Here is a 16,920-nt window from a genome sequence, read left to right on the forward strand (position 1 = left end):
CCCCGTAGCTGGGTGCCAGCCCTGTGGGGGAAGCCAGATCCGCGAATTTTATATTGAATTTCTGATCCCTGAAATTCACCTAACTCCTCAGGGTATCAGCCTTTGGACAGCTCCCTCCCTGTGCTCCCTCGCAACGGCCACTTGAGGGCGCCTCTACACCACGGCCAGTTCAATGACCCAGATCCCAAGCCCCGCCGGGTGGGGTGGGCTTCAGCTGGAAACGCCGAAAACAGACTCTAAGATCCGAAATCCCAAACTTCGCAAAATATCCTCCAATCAGCTTCCAGACGTGTCCTCCTCCCTCACTGCACCCTACAACAGCCTCCCAATTGTGTCCCCTTATTGTCCAAAATCCAATTCCTTTGCAGATCGGCAGCCGGCCCTGTGGGGATGGGGCTCCAGGCGGAAGCGCTGCCCCCCCTGTCCCGCGACCAAAAACGTCCCCCGCTTCACAAGAAAACACCGTCTGTCTCCCCAAATCAATCTGCAAAGGAGTCTTGTCCCAACAATCCCTCACCAGCCAGCCCAGTATCCGCGAATTTCTCAGCACCGCAAAGCCTCTAGTAAAAGAAAAAAAAAAAACAAAAACCCTGGCCGCCGCGGCTCCGGAGCTTCAGGAGCACCCGCTACCGCGGCTCCGCCCACCCAAGGAGGGAACTTCCCGAGCCCAGCTGGGACCTCCGTTTATATATTATAGATGTATCCTCTCTGTTACCTTCCCACCGAATTGACGTCCAGACACCTTCCAACCAGCAAAAATCCCCGAAACAGCGCGGTCTCAAAGAGCCTTCAACGCTGCCCAGCCGCCCCCTGCAGAGACACTACCAGGCAAGCTCACGCAGCCACCATCTTGCCCGTATTTATCCACAACGGATCTTTTTAACTGGAAAAGCCACACCTCACCATTCTCAGAGAAGCCTCAAGCCACGATGGACATTTTCCAGTCCATCATACAGACCCACAAACCCACCTGGGTTGATTGTAAACAATTTATAATGACTTTATTAAACTTTGAAGAAAGAATGCGTGTCATGCAGGGAGCTCTAACCTGGCTTAGCATCCACCTGAGGAAAGTTTGGACAGTGACCAATATGCCCACTTGCAGTCCCCAGAGGAGGACCCCCTGTGGGATCCAAAGAGCACAACCAGGCTCAACTGACTAGAAACTTTCCATAGGGCCTCAGGTGAATGATTCATGGTGGGGAGCCACAAGACAGTAAACATGGCAAAAACTACTCAAATTCTACAGGCTCTGGATGAGAGTCCAGCTCAATTCTATGAGAGGCTGTGCAGCATGTTTTGTGTATGCACACCCTTCAAACCCAGATGCTCCTGAGAGCCAAACAATGGTCAACACAGCATTCGTTTCCCAATCACAAGCTGACACCCAAAGAAAACTGCAGAAGTTGGATGGGTTTGCTGGAATGAATATCTCTCAGCTCATGGAAGTAGCTAGTAAAGTCTATGCCAAACATGATGTAGAAACAAGGAGGGAAGAAAGTCAGAAGATGAAGAAGAAGGCAGATCTGACAGTGGCAATCATGGAAAAATCCATTCCTGTGTCAAGGAGAGTAAATTGGGAATCCCCTGTCCCAAGGAGAGGGAAGGGCCTATGCTAGGGCAAAATTAGTGTGTGTACTGCAAAGAAGATGGGCATTGGAAGCAAGAGTGTCCCAGCTGGCCACTCAACCCTGCCACTGCAGTTAAAACATTAACAAGGAAAGCTAGTGGGGCATCACAAACCAAAACCTGGGTCCAAAAAAGTTCAGGAAAAAAACCCTGCAAATCAGATAATTGGGCTGGCAGGAATAGAGGACTCTGATGGAGATTATTAGGACAGACTGGGCTCCTATTCTCCCGGCCCTGCAGAGCCTATGGTCAGAGTCCAAATTGGGGGCCACACCATACATATGATGGTTGATGCTGGGGCTCAACATTCTGTAATGACCAAGCCAATTGGGCCTCTCTCAAAAAGACAGGCCACTGTCATAGGTGCAACTGGCACGCAGCCACCATCTTGCCGAAAAGCCTTCCCATTGTTACAATATTAACGTTTACTTTGTCCATGGTTGCTGACCACCTTAAGTTGGTTCTTTCCTAAACCATACATTTTTTGGGGTTTTGATGCCCACTCTGTCTCAGATTCAGAGGCAGTTTAGATCTCATGGGGCAGATGTAAAGGGCTGTTTTGCTTGCAGTTGTAAATACTCTGTTTCAGATGACAGTTGTCCTTCATCATCATTTTGTCCGTTGTCTTTGGCAGACCCCTATAGGTGAAACACAACACTGTCCTTAGGATTTTGGAGCAAAACCCTGCCATCCTATGTAGATAATGACTCCCCTTTTGAGAAACAGCTTTTGGCCTGCTGCTGTGTCTTAGTAGAGCCCAAATGCTTAACTATGGGTCATCAAGTTACCATGAGACCTGAGTTGCCTATCATGAGCTGGGTATTGTCTGACCCACCAAACCATAATAAAGTGGAAGTGGTATATATGAGAAGGGCTTGAGCGCATCATGAAGGCATGAGAAAGTTACATGGGGAAGTAGCCCAAATGGCCATGATAACCACTGCTGCCATGCGATTTTCTCCTTCCCAGCCCACAGGTTTGGCCTCTTGGGGAGTCCCTTACAATCATTTGACTGAGGAAGAGACAACACAGGCCTGGTTTACAGATGGTTCTGCACGGTATGCAGGTACCACCCAAAAGTGGACAGCTGCAGCATTGCAGCCCCTTTCTGAGACATCACTGAAGGACAGAGGTGAGGCAAATCCTCCCAGTGGACAGAACTTTGAGCAGTGCACCTGGTTGTTCATTTTTCTTGGAAGGAAAAATGCCCAGAGGTGCATTTGTACACTGATTCATGAACTGTTGCCAATGGCTTGGTTGGAATGTCAGGGACTTGGAAGAAACATGATTGGAAAATTGGTGAGAAGGAGGTCTGGGATAGAGTTATGTGAATTGACCTTTTTCAGTGGGCAAAACACATGAAAATTTTTTGTCCCATGGGAATGCTACCAGAGGATAACTTCAGCAGAGGAAGATTTTAATTATCAAGTGGAAAAGATGACCCAGTCTGTGGCTAATGCTCAGCCTCTTTCCCCAGCCACACCTGTCATTGTCCAGTGTGCTCATGAACAAAGTGGCCGTGGAGGTAGGAATGGAGGTTATGCATGGGCTCAGCAACATGCACTTCCTCTTACCAAGGCTGACATGGCTACATCCACTGCTGAGTGCCCAATCTGCCAGCAGCAGAGACCCACACTCAGCCCCCAATAGGGCAACATTCCTTGATGTGACCAGCCTGAAACCTGGTGGCAGGTTGATTCTATTGGACTACTTCCACCATGAAAGGGGCAGTGATTTGTTTTAACTGGAATAAATACATACTCTGTATATGAGTTTGCATTTCCTACATGCAATGGCTCTTCCCAAACTAGCATCCATGGACTTAACGAATGTCCTATCTACTGCCGTAGCATTCCACACAGCATTGCTTCTGCTCAAGGAACTAATTTCCCAGCAAATGATGTGCAGGAATTGGCACATGCCTATGGAATTCCCTGGTCTTACCATGTTCCCCATCAGCCGAAGGAGCTGGATTGATAGAATGGTGGAATGGCCTGTCAAAGACTCCTTAACAATGCCAACTAGCTGCTGGCAATACCTTGCATGGCTGGGGCAATGTTCTCCAGGAGGCTGTGTATGCTTTAAATCAGCATCCACTTTATGGTCCATGGGTCCAGGAGTCAAGGGGTGGAAATGGGAGTGGCACCACTCACTCTTACCCCTAGTGACCCACAAGGACAATTTTTGCTTGTAATCTTTTTGCTTCCATAGTCTTAGTAGTGATGTTACCATCCTTTTCCTGGTTTTGGTAATTTAGTCCTCTTTTACTTCAGTTGAGCTCAAGATTTGACTATTTTATTGATCTTTTCAACATAATATTGCTTTTTATTGGTTTATAGTATTTCATTGGTTTCCTTTCTGATGTTTATTATTTCCTTTCTTCTCTTTGCTTTGGACTTAGTTTGCTTTTTTCTACTATCTTAAGATGAAGTTTAACTTACCGATTTGTGGTGCTTATTTTCTGACTTGAGCATTTAAGCAATAATGTTCACTCTGAGCATTACTATAATGTGTTACACGTGTTATTCTCAACCCCATTCATTTCCACTCTATTACAATTAACCAAATTATATCACTACATACATCAGTCATCAGCTCCCATTCTCAACCCTTATTCCATTTCTTAGTAACCCATACTCCAGAGTTTATTTCCATGAGTTTCCTCATCCCTGGGAGACATAAAGCATGGTGGGGGGAAGTTATTACATTTATATGCTGATTTTGGCTTAGAGAGAGGCCACCTTTGAGCACAGGGTGGTTCCCACTAGCTAACTCTTCCGCACCTTGCAATAGTAGGCTAAGTTTTAATTTCAAGAGTGAAGGCTCACAAGCAAAGTCATCAATATCAAGGGCCCATCAGTGGACCATCCTCCTTCACTAGTGATTGCCTCTGTACTTGGGGGATTCTTGCTGTTCCATTAGAGAAAGTGGAAGAGCTCCTCACAATGGGAATTTGATATTCGTATTTATTGTGTGAATCGCCACTTACTGTAAAAATGCTCCATGAACACTAAAATACATTTTATGCCTTATATGTATGCCCAGGTGAGCTTCCCAACATATATCCCCCACACTGGCACCCCACACCAATGCTCCTCCCTTACCATAGTTGAAACCCTTCTGAGACCCAAAACTTCCTTAAAAATGAATCCAAGGATATCACCAAGTATAATTAACAGGAAAATGAAATAATAAGTTTAAATGTAAGAAATAGATAGGATGTAGAATTTTTCCAAGTCAACACGTATTCTATATCTAACCTTTAAACCCATCGCTATATCCCATTTTGCTAGTAAGAGATCCTGACATGATATTGGGGCTTCAATATTCAGGAAGTTCTGGATCCCAGAGTGGTCCAACAATGGCAGCGGAGGAATACTGGTATAGGATACTATTGACAGGGGACATATGGCTGACAGGGAGCTATACAGGGCATATGTCCAGGGTGCATGGTAATGTTTGGATATACTCATAGTGGCAACAATTAAAAACTAAAGCTGGGGGGGTACTGGGTCCCTGGCCGGGGGTGGCTGTGCCGTGGTCCCTAGGGGAGCAGCAGCAGTCCCCCAAGTGCAGCGGCAAGGACCGAGAAGGAATGAGGGTCCAACAGTGAGCCCCTGATACTAATGACTATGCTTGTGAGCCTATATGCCTGAAATAAGAACAAGGCCTAGAGTAGCACTGTGCCTGGGAATTTCCTCCTGACAGCCTTTATGTTACTCAAATGTGGCCAGTCTCAAAGCCTAACTCAGCATCTACATGCAATGCCTTCCCCCCAGCGTGGGACATGACACCCGGGGATGAGCCTCCCTGGCACCGAGGGATCACTATCAACTAACAACTGATAATGCAACTGGAAAATGACCTTGAATTGAAGGTTCGATGTGGATCAGTAGAATATCTCTGTCTACATAGAATAATATGACTTTAAAATGCTGTTTGATCTAATGTAAGGGGGAAATAGAAAGGAGAAATGAGTATATATGGCTATGAGTCTCTAAAAAAAAAAGAGTCTGGAGGCTGTCAGAAGGATTGCCCTTATGCACAGCTGAGCAGAGTCTAAGAGACAGATAAAGTAGATACAATCCCCAGGTATTGGTTCCTTTGAGGGCTAAAGGGACCCACGGGTTCTATGGTCATGGCAGATAGGGTTCATTGCCATGTCAGATGGCCCTTCTTTGGAGCTGGTGTTTCTGCGTGATGAAACTGGACCCAGAGGGGATCTCTTTTCATAAGACTATCATGCTACTTTACTGGAATTGTAGTTGGTATTGGGGTTTCAGATATATTTAGGGGATTGAATCTTTTTACTGACAATATGATAACCAGGCCCTGAGCCTCAACAGACTCCAGCTCCTACAATCTGATTTATTGGACTCACCTCACTCAGCTAAGATGGAGTTGAAGAAGGACAACCACCACACCATGGAGCCTAGAGTGCCTACAACTGAAAGCAGGAGGATTGCACCCAGTAACCATGTGGAATCTGAGCCTCCTCTTGACATAGAGGTGCAACGGACACAACCAATCCAAGGACCTCAGAGAAAAGGTGGCATTGGAGTGGGAAAAGTGGACATGGTGGCTGATGGGTATGGGGAATGGCAGGAAGAGATGAGATGTGGAGGCGCCTTTGGGACTTGGAGTTGCCCTGGATGGTGCTTCAGGGGCAATCACCGGACATTGTTAATCCTCCCAGGGCTCACTGGATGGAATGGGGGAGAGTGTGGGCCATGATGTGGACCAATGACCATGAGGTGCAGAGATACCCAGAGATGTACTTACCAAATGCAATGGATGTGTCATGATGATGGGAGTGAGTGTTGCTGGGGGGGGGGGGAGGGGTGCGGTGGGGGTGGTGGGGTCGAATGGGACCTCATATTTTTTAATGTAATATTTTTACAAAATCAATAAAAAAACAACAACAAAAAAAACAAAACAAAATAAAGAGCTGATAGGAATCTTACAGTACAGTTAATTAAGTAAAATGTTGGCTATTAAAAAACAAAAAAAATACATAATAATTTAGAGAAACTAAAATTAAAAATTTAAAATATGAATATTAAAAATACAATGAAAAATATTTTTTTAAAAATTTTTGTATGTTTTCCCTTTCATCACTGTAATATATATCGTCCTGCATGTACAGTGATCTTATTTTCTTCAATTCCTCCAGTGTCTTTCTTTTTTTTATTTTGTCTTCCAAGAAGTTTTAGGTCACAGTTATGTCACATATAGAATACAGGTATATTAGTCAGTGAAAGGGGTGCTGATGCACAATACCAGAAATTTGCTGGGCATTATAATGGGTATTTATTTGGGGTAGGAGCTTACAGATCCCAGACCATAAAGCATAAGTCACTTCCCTCACTAAAGTCTATTGGAGCAAGATGTCTCACAGTGTCTGCAAGGGTTTTGGCTTCTGGGTTTCCTTTATTCCTGGGGTTTGCTTTTCTCTGGGTTCAAGGTTCCCTCCTGGTGCTGGCTTCCCTTTCCTTTGGGTGCTGACTTCCCAGGTCTTCAGCATCAAACTCTAACATCAGAAATCCCGAACTCTGTTCTTCACCATGATATTTATCTGTGAGTCCCCACCCACCAAGGGGTAGGGACTCAATGCTGTAATCATAATTCAATCATGCCCATGTACAGATCAGATTCCAAGCATAATCCAATATTTCTTTTTGGAATCCATCAATTATATCAAACTACTACAACAGGGGACTCCTATATAACCATCATCTTTCCCCCTTTACCTCTTCCCATATTAATAACATTTTTATATGTGGATGGTATATTTTTTACAGCTGATGTACCCATATTGAAATATAGCTGCTAAGGGTGGGCCATGGTTTACATTATGGTTTACATTTTGAACCATACATTTTATAAATATTTGATGAAATTAAACATGGCCTGTATCCATCATTGAAATATCATGTAGAACACTTCCGTTGCTCCCAAAATGACCCCAGTTTCTTCTATTCTTCCCTCCCCCTCCCCTTGGGGCCCATGGTGAACACCAGGCTTTATTTCTTGGAGAACAAGATTCATAGTTACTTGCAATAACACTGAGGGTTTGAAACACTGGTCTGTTCTCCCCTATAAGGCACCACCCATACTCTCAAGGGACTCCCACCCATCTGTTTGAGAACATAGCAGGCCTCCCTGGGATGGGAATCCAACAACATCCTGTGGATCTTTTCCCATTGAAAGAACACACTATGGCAAAATGACCTCTTGAACACTCCCGAAAAGGCTGTCCCAGGTATGCCTTGTCCCAAATGCCCTTCCATCCAACACACTAAATTAGTAACTCTTCCTTGTAAAATTGACAAAAGAGCATTCCCTACTTTGTACTTTTAATCACATCCCTGCCAGTCCCCAGTGTTTACCTGCTCCCTTCTTCAGTCATGTCCCAGTTCTAAGGACTCCCTCCACATCCTACCCCCGACAGATCTGCACCAAACCCAATAGTATCACTACACCCCTGCCATGTCATTTCACTGCACAGCTACACATTTCCACCTCATCATAGATTTCACCCATATAGGTTTTGGCTGACAATCTTCTTATCCATTTCTATTTCCTGTACACCTATCTTCCAGATGCTTGCTCTGTGAGTCAGCTCAAATTGCTTAATTTATATCAGTAAGGTCATGAAATATTTGTCCTTCAAAGCCTGACTTGCTTCACTCAACATAAGATCCTCAAGATTCATCCATGTTGTATTATCCGTTGTGTTAGTGCTATATTGTTTTTTCCAGCTGAGCAATATTCCAATGTATGTATGCACCACATTGTTTTTATCCATTTATCTCTTGATGGGCATTTGGGTTGATTTCAACTGTTGGCAATAGTAAATAATGCCACAATGAACATTGGTGTGTATGTATCTGATGTGTCCTTGCTTTCAATTCTTCTGGGTGTGTATTCAGCAGTGGATTTGCTGTATCATGGGGCAGACCTCTAGTTAGTTTTTTGAGAAACTGTTGAACTATCATGCAAATGACTGCACCATTCTACATTCCCACCAGGAGTGGATGAGGGTTCCCATTCCCCCACATCCTCCCCAATACTTGTAGTCTTCTGCTTTTTTATATGGTTGCAAGTCTAATGGGTGTAAGATGACATCTTGTTGTAGTTTTGATATTGATTTCCCTAATAACTAGTGATGTTGAGCATCTTTTCATGTGCTTTTCAGTCATTTGTATTTGTTTTTTGGAGAAGTATCTATCCAAAGCACTTGCCCATTTTTGGAGTGGGTTTTTGCCTTTTCATTTTCAAATTGTAGGGTTTCTTGATCTATCCTGGATATTAGGCTCCTATCAGATATATGGTTTCTGAATTTTATTCTCCCCATAGGTAGGTTGCCTTTTCACTTTCCTGACAAACTCCTTTGAGGTACAAAAGTTTTTAATTTTGAAGAGGTCCCATTTATCTATTTTTCTTCCTTGCTTGTGCTTTGGGTGTGAAGGCCATAAAAGCATTTCCTACTACAAGCTCCTTTAGAGGCTTCCCTACATTATCTTCCAAGGTGTTTATGGTGATGGCTCTTATATTTGGATCTTTGATTGATCTTGTCTTGACTTTTGTATAATATGTGAGATGGTGTTCCAGTCTCATTCTTTTGAATACAGAAACCCAGTTCTCCAAGTACCATTTGTGGAAGGGGCCATTCTCTCTCAGTTGAGTGGGCTTGGTGACCTTGTTGAATATCAGATGAGTGGGTATGGAAGGATCTATATTAGAACTGTCAATACGGTTACATTGTTCAGTGTGTCTTTGTGCTAATACCATGCAGTTTTGGCCACTGTAGATTTGTAGTATGTTTTAAAGCCAGGTAGTATGAGTCTTCATATTTCATTTCTCTTTTCCATGCATCGTTGGTTATTCAGGGCCTCTTGCACATTGAAATAAATTTTTGTAGTTTTTCCAATTCAGCAAAAAAATGCTGTGGTGATGTTTATTGGGATTGTGGTAATTCTGGAGATCAGTGTGGGTAGGATAGACATCTTAATGATATTTACTCTTTCTATCCATGAACAGGGAATATTCTTCCATTAATTTAAGCATTCTTTGATTTCCTTAACAGTGTTGTGTAGTTTTCTGCATAAAAGTCATTTACATCTTTAGTTAAATTTATCCCTAGGTGATTCTTTTAGTTGCTATTTTAAATGGTATTTTTTCTTGATTTTCTCCTCAGATTGCTCATTTTGGTGTGCAGAAATGTTACTGATTTTTGCACATGGATCTTCTAATCTGTGGCATTACACAGAACTCATTTATAAGCTTAGAGGCTTTGTTGTCAATTTCTCAGGGTCTTCTCTATGTAGGATCATGTCATCTGCAAATAGTGAAATTTTTACTTCTTCCTTTCAAATTTGGATGCCTTTTATAGGTTTTTCTTGCCCAAGTGCTTGAGCAGGTACTTGTAAAACAGTCTTAAATAGGAACAGGAATTGTGGGCATCCTAGTCTTGTTCCTGATCTTAGAAGAAAAACTTTTAGAATTTCACCATTTTATGTAAGGTTAGTTGTGGGTTTTTCATATATACCCGTTAACATATTGAGATAGTTTCTTTCTCTTTCTATCTTTTATAGTGTTTTTATCAGGGAAGGGTGCTGTATCTTGTCAAATGTTTTTATGCATCTATAGAGATGATGATGTTATTTTTTCCTTTTGATCTGTTTATATGGTGTAAAACATCGGTTGATTTTCTTATGGTGAGCCATCCTTGAATACCAGGGATGAAGCTCACCTGGTCATGGTGTCTAATTCATTTGACGTGTTGTTGAATATGATAAGCATGTATTTTGTTAAGGATTTTAGCATGTAGGTTCATTAGAGAGATTGGTGTGTAGTTTTCCTTTCTTGTGGCATCTTTGTTTGGCTTTGGTATTCGGGTGATGTTGGCATCACTGAATAAGTTAGGCTGTATTCCTTTCGCTTCTTTTTTTTTTGGAAGTAGGATTAGTGTTCTTTCCAGCATGTTTGGTAGAATCTACCTATGAAGCCATCTATTCCTGAGCTCTTCTTAGTTGTTAAGTTTTTGATGAGGTGTAAACAAGGTGATGCTCTCCCATAAAGACCTTTGCCTTCTGAGGCTGCCTGCCAGTGACTCTTGGGCATTGGCTTATCTATTGCATGACAATGCAAAGCACATCACCTTCCCTTTTGTTTTCTGAGTTCAACTTACTTGCAGCTTCTGACTGTTGACCATAGCTACTTCTTCTGTGTCCATTTTCTTTGGCTTATAAGGACTTGAGCTATTTTGGAATAAGGCCCATCCACATTCACTTTGTATTCCATTTGGGCATACCTTTACTCGTACCATCTTCAAATACCTTAATGGCAAATGGGTCTGCACCCATGGGACCAGGGGTTTGGATCAGAAGTTGCCATTTGTGGGGCACATGATTCAGTCCCCAATACCTGCCTTGAGAAGGAAGTGTCCATCCCATATGGACAAGAATTCTATGGGAAACTGTGATAAGCAGAATTTTAGGATATCCCCAGGACTTCCCACCCTCTCGTGTCTAGTGTGTGCATAAGTCCAAGCTCTGTGGATGAGATGAACTTCACTCCCTTAATTATGCAGTAGATCAGGACAAGAATCAGGGACTCAAGGCTCCTGGAGAAATTGCTACACCCCTATGCGGTCAGCTTGTAGTTTTATTTTATTTTTTTTTTTCTTTTCTTTTTTTTTTTTTTAATTTTTTTATTTTTTATTGACTTTGTAATAATATTACATTAAAAATATATATGTGAGGTCCCATTCAACCCCACCCCCCCACCCCCCCTCTCCCCCCCCCAACAACACTCGTTCCCATCATCATGACACATCCATTGGATTTGGTAAGTACATCTTTGGGCACTTCTGCACCTCATATACATTGGTTCACATCATGGCCCATACTCTCCTCTATTCCATCAAGTGGGCCCTGTGAGGATTTACAGTGTCCGGTGATTACCTCTGAAGCACCATCCAGGGCAGCTCCATGTCCCGAAGATGCCTCCACCTCTCATCTCTTCCTGCCTTTCCCCATACCCTTTGTCCATTATGTCCACTTTTCCCAATCCAATGCCACCTCTTCTATGTGGACACTGGATTGGTTGTGTCCATTGCACCTTTATGTCAAGAGGAGGCTCAGATTCCACCTGGATGCTGGATGCAATCCTCCCATTTTCAGTTGTAATCACTCTAGGCTCCATGTTGTAGTTTTATATCTGCTCCAAAATGACATGCATAATGCAAACTCTCTTTGGAAAGGAATGCCACCTGCTATAAAATCTGCCCATTCTGGACTTGTGGTAGTTTGGTCAATAGGACAGAGAATCTTGTGGAGCTATTTTCCTGGGATCTTATGACCATCAAAACTTACCTGTGTTCTGAGATGGTTCAGCTAATCATGGAGATATGAAGAGATGCAATGAGGACACTTGTGTCTTTGCCAATGACTTTGCCTATCCTTTAGTAATTGCCAGTGGCTTTGCAGCTTTTGTGAGCCTTCATGGTGAAGAGGCTGTGAAAGGGATATTGTAACACCGATTGCAAGCTGACTCCACTACAGAAGATTTATACTCAAAAAGCCAGTGGTAGGGACCTGGAATGTTTCCTTTAACAGGTTTATTCTCTTACCAGAGCTGCCCCAGACCCACCAATCCCCAATGCACAGCAGGTCGTTAGAGTGACCAGCACCATGGCTTTCCTTGAAAACTGATGGGGCATTCTGACTTCAAGATCCACCTTCAGAGTCCTGAATACTAACAAATAAAAAAATGTAAAACTATATATATATAGTCCTTAAAAAGTATGCTGAATTTTTTGAAATAATTCTCACTTTGTATTATTTAATCATTTGGATGGGCCACATTGGTGTTATGTGGTTAGATTGTGTTTCCTGTTTACCTAAAATATAGCTCTCGTGTTTTATGTAGAGCATTGGTGGTCAACTGTGTTTTCCTTGCTCTTTCCCCAAAACACACATGTCAATCCCATCTATAGCACTGATTGATAGTTATAGTGAGTCATTTAGAAATTGAGGACATCCTCCCACAGTAGAAAATGCACAATCGCTGGGTATTTGACTCATCCTCTTTGGAGAATATGCTCTCTATGACTTCCCACCTCCTGAGAATTCTTGATGTCGAATACTAAAACATAGCTGAGGAAACAGTGTTTTAGTCAGCTAAGCCACGACAATGCAACATAACAGAAATGAACTAGATCTCACCATTAAATTTTATTATCTTACAAGCTTAGAGATTTGAGACTGAGATAAATGTCCAAATCAAGGTGCCATCAGCTGAGAGACTGTCCCTAAAGACCAGCTGCCAATGACCTTAACTTCCTTTGTCACATAGCAAGGCAATGGTGGTATCTGCTGGACTTTCCTTTTTCTCTGGTTTTCATTGCTTCAGCTTCTTGCTTCTGGCTTTCTCTCTTAGCTTCTTGGTCTTTCTCTTTATTTCTCTCAGTGTTTTCACCCCATTTATAAAGGATTCCATTAAGAGGATTAGGAACCAGCCTGGGTCACACCTTACCTGAAGTAACCTAATCAAAAGGGCCCACCCTCTCTAAGTTCACACCCACAGGAATGGACAGCTTTAAGAACATGATTTTCTGGGGTACATGCAGTCTCAAACGACCACAAACAGTTTGTTAGCTTTAGACTTTTTTCTGATGCTGTGAATGGATTCTCTGTTGGCAGTGGATGACTTGGATGTAAAAGAAAATATTTTTTAAGATTTTATTTATTTCTCTCCCCTTCCCCCCCACCCCAGGTGTCTGTTCTGTGTTTTCTGTGTCCATTTGCTGCGTGTTCTTCTTTATCTCCCCTTTTGTTGTTGTCAGCAGCACAGGAATCTGTGTTTCTTATTTGTTGTTGTTGTTGTGTCATCTTGCTGCATCAGCTCTCAGTGTCTGCGGCACCATTCCTGGGCAGGCTGAACTTTCTTTTGCACTTGGTGGCTCTACTAATGGGACTCACTCCTTGCACATGGGGCTCCCCTATGAGGAGGACAACTCTGCGTGGCAAAGCACTCCTTGCGGGCATCAGCACGCTGCATGGGCCAGCATGCAGATGTCTAGGAGAAGTTTTAAGTTACTCCTTCCTTCAGCAGAAGGGAAAAGTAAGTGCACAGTTCATGATATTGGAAAAGAGACTATTAGATCATTGATATGCTTGTACAACTATCCTGCCTCCAGTTGTTTGCTAATACTTATTACTTAGTTTAAGCTCTGCCTTTTGAAGACATACTGAACAGCCAGACTTTCACTTTTTTATATGACAATCTGCAGAATATTTGAACATCCTTATTTATCTTAAGTTTTAACATTCTCTCCTTCATGTATTCTGCAGGTGCTCAATAAGTATTGTTTCTTTTTTAATGTTTTTTGAAGATACATAGATCACATGAAATGTTACATTAAAAAATAGGTTCCCATATACCCCATTCCCCACAACCCCCACTCATCCCACATTGACTTCTTTCATTAATGTGGTACACTCATTGCAGTTGATGAGTACATTTTAGAGCACAGCTACATGGCATGGATTATAGATTATGTTGTAGTTGACACTCTTTCCCAGTCCATTCATTGGGTTTTGACAGGATATATAATTTCCTGCATCTGTCCCTGCAAAGGCATCAAGGAAAACTCCAAGTCCACACAAAGCCCCAATATCACACCACTTTTTCCTTCTCCCTGCCTTCAGCAACTCCCATGGCCACTGTCTCTACATCAATGATAAAATTTCCATTGCTAGAGTCACAATAATTTTGTAGTTGAATATAGTAGAATACCTCTCTGTTATGAATTAAGCAAATCAAACTGTCTCAGAGAGTTAGAGAGTGGAAGATAGGCTTACAGGGAATAGTTGGTGAGAGAAAGTTTGTGAGTTGACACTAACATGGGGGAAACCTATGATAAATTAGAGGTAAGTAGTTATGTGTGAAGGGATACAACAGGGGCATAGGGACACTAATGAGTTTGGCTTTGAATGATTGAGGTGAGGATGGGTCAGATGGCCCAAGGAATTGGTGGTAGGGTTGGGTGGAGCAGGGGAACAGAAGAGATTTTCAGGTAGTGGTTGAAACTGTAATCATGAGAAACCTCTTTAGAAAATATAATAAGGAAGGGTTATTGGTTTAAGGTGTTTGATGCATCTTCTGGCACAGGTGCACCTGGGTCAGTCTTCTAGGGAGTTTGTAAGTGCTCATCATGTCATAGTGTATAAGTGAGTGTAGTCCCATACAATGAGTGGGAAGGTGTTATGACCCCATCCTGGGGAGGCCTGATATTTTCCAACAGAGGGGAGGATGTCTCTCAAGAGCATAGGTGGCTCCCAGTGGGGGAGGACAGACTAGTGTGTCAAGCCCTCAGCATTTTTGCAAGTATCTACAAATCTTGTCCTTCAAGAAGTGAAGCTTGGCTGTCAGTGTGGGCCCTGAGCACAGGGGGAGAGAGGAATAGAATAATTGGGAGAGGGGATCACTTGGGGGCAAGGGAAGTGTTCTGCATGATCCTGAAATGATGGATACAGGACATGTTAGATATCACCAAAACTTTATAAAGATTTATAGCCTAAACTGTAAACCATAATGGAAACTTGGCTGGTATCTAATCTTTCAACATATGTAATTGGATTCTTAAAAAAAAAAAAAAAAAAGGAGCACACTATTGATGTATGCAATAGTTTGGATGTAACTTGAGGGCTTTATCTTGAGTGAAAAAAAATTGAGTTCTATACCTGTATATTTACATACAATTCTGGAGTAAACAATTGCAAGAGTTGTTTACTATGAAATATAAACCCTGGGGAGGACATTGATAGTATACAGTGAGGTGGTTGTGGACAGTGGAATGTGTGTGTGTGAAGATATGTGGTTAGGATGTGTGTGAATTCGTAAACGTCAAGCAGACGTGAGGGCAGCAAGTTGGACTTCTCCAAATGCTTCCTCCATTCCTGACCATCTTGGGAGAATATTCAACACTTCAAGTCACAAAATCTGCCCTTCTGTATGTTCCCAAAGAAGAGATAGAAACCAGGAGAAAAAGTAGCAATTCAGTGGAATGAATGCCTAGTATGTGCCAACACTTCTGGTGGGCTTTGGCACATGGTTGTCAGATGGTGGTCAATGAGAAAGTTCAGGCAGAATGGCCCTTCAGGCAGTTCTCACTCTGCAGGCTCATGGACATATTTTAGGGAATAGGCATGGAACAGTTTTGGACAACACCAGAATCTCCCACCTGCTGTCAACTGTTCAACCAAAATAAGGATGGGAGATGGAGATGACACCCAAGTATGTGAAAACATGAGAGCAAAGCCAAAAAGCCCTGGTCTAAATGTGATGATGAATTCTGTCCCTGACTGAGAAGAGAGACCACAGGAGAGTTGCACTAGTTTCTTACAAGCAGGATTCATTTACTATTTCAAACATCCTGAGCTGAACTATATTACATCCAATTTGCAATAAAGAACTTGGACTGGAAAGGACTTGGTGACTTTCCCAAAGTCATACAGCACTGAATGGTGGAGCAAGGGCTCTTTTGTTCCCTCAATATATTATCAATTAATGACTGATGTGGTCACTGATTTAAGCACCAGGAAGAAGCAGTATGGGAACACATGATGAGGATGCTCTACCCAAGTGGAGCCTGCATGACCTGGTACTTAGGAATCTTCTAGATATTTGTTGCTTGGTGTCCAACCCTTGTCATCCTGCCTCTGTGACATACAGCCTATGAGTCCCACATCACTTTGGTGAGGTCCAGCTTGGAACAGAGAGAGGGCATCAGCTGCGGAAGCATGGTGAAGTAAAAATTCCATTATAGAAAGGGCAGTAGAGGGCAGACAGCCCCTGGATGCTGCTCGCTTTGGAGAAAGAAGTAGAGGTGAAGGAGAAATTGTGGACAGAATTGTGGGTAATATGTGAAGATGACAAGAGGAGAGGATCCTGATATGTGACTGTTTCTATCCCAAGCTCTTTGCAGGCAGCAAACATGGGTTGCCAGGAACCCTGGTAAAAGGGCAGCCTTATCGCCATTTTGCCTATGTGATGGGACACCACCTTGCAATGCAACCCCAGCTGTGTGTGCTGAGCTTTCCCAGAGGACACACTCTGGGAGTCACGGATTGCCTGAAACCACAAAGTCAATGGGGAAGGAATCAGAACTTAGAGAAGGCAGCACTGGCCAAGAACAAGGGTGTGTGTCTGGGAATCTCAGAGTCTTTCAGGGCTGACAGGATGAGTCAAGAGACTGGACCATGGACACCTCAATTTGAGAGG

At 42.9% G+C, this 16,920-nt stretch overlaps 1 pseudogene; it reads left to right on the forward strand.

The window, feature by feature from the left end:
- The first annotated feature begins 2,553 nt into the window (after nucleotides 1–2,553).
- On the forward strand, nucleotides 2,554–12,347 carry LOC131276300 (COP9 signalosome complex subunit 8 pseudogene; annotated as a pseudogene).
- Nucleotides 12,348–16,920: the final 4,573 nt, after the last annotated feature.

This window comes from Dasypus novemcinctus, chromosome 27 (assembly GCF_030445035.2).
Source record: "Dasypus novemcinctus isolate mDasNov1 chromosome 27, mDasNov1.1.hap2, whole genome shotgun sequence".
NCBI classification, from domain to species: Eukaryota; Metazoa; Chordata; class Mammalia; order Cingulata; family Dasypodidae; genus Dasypus; species Dasypus novemcinctus.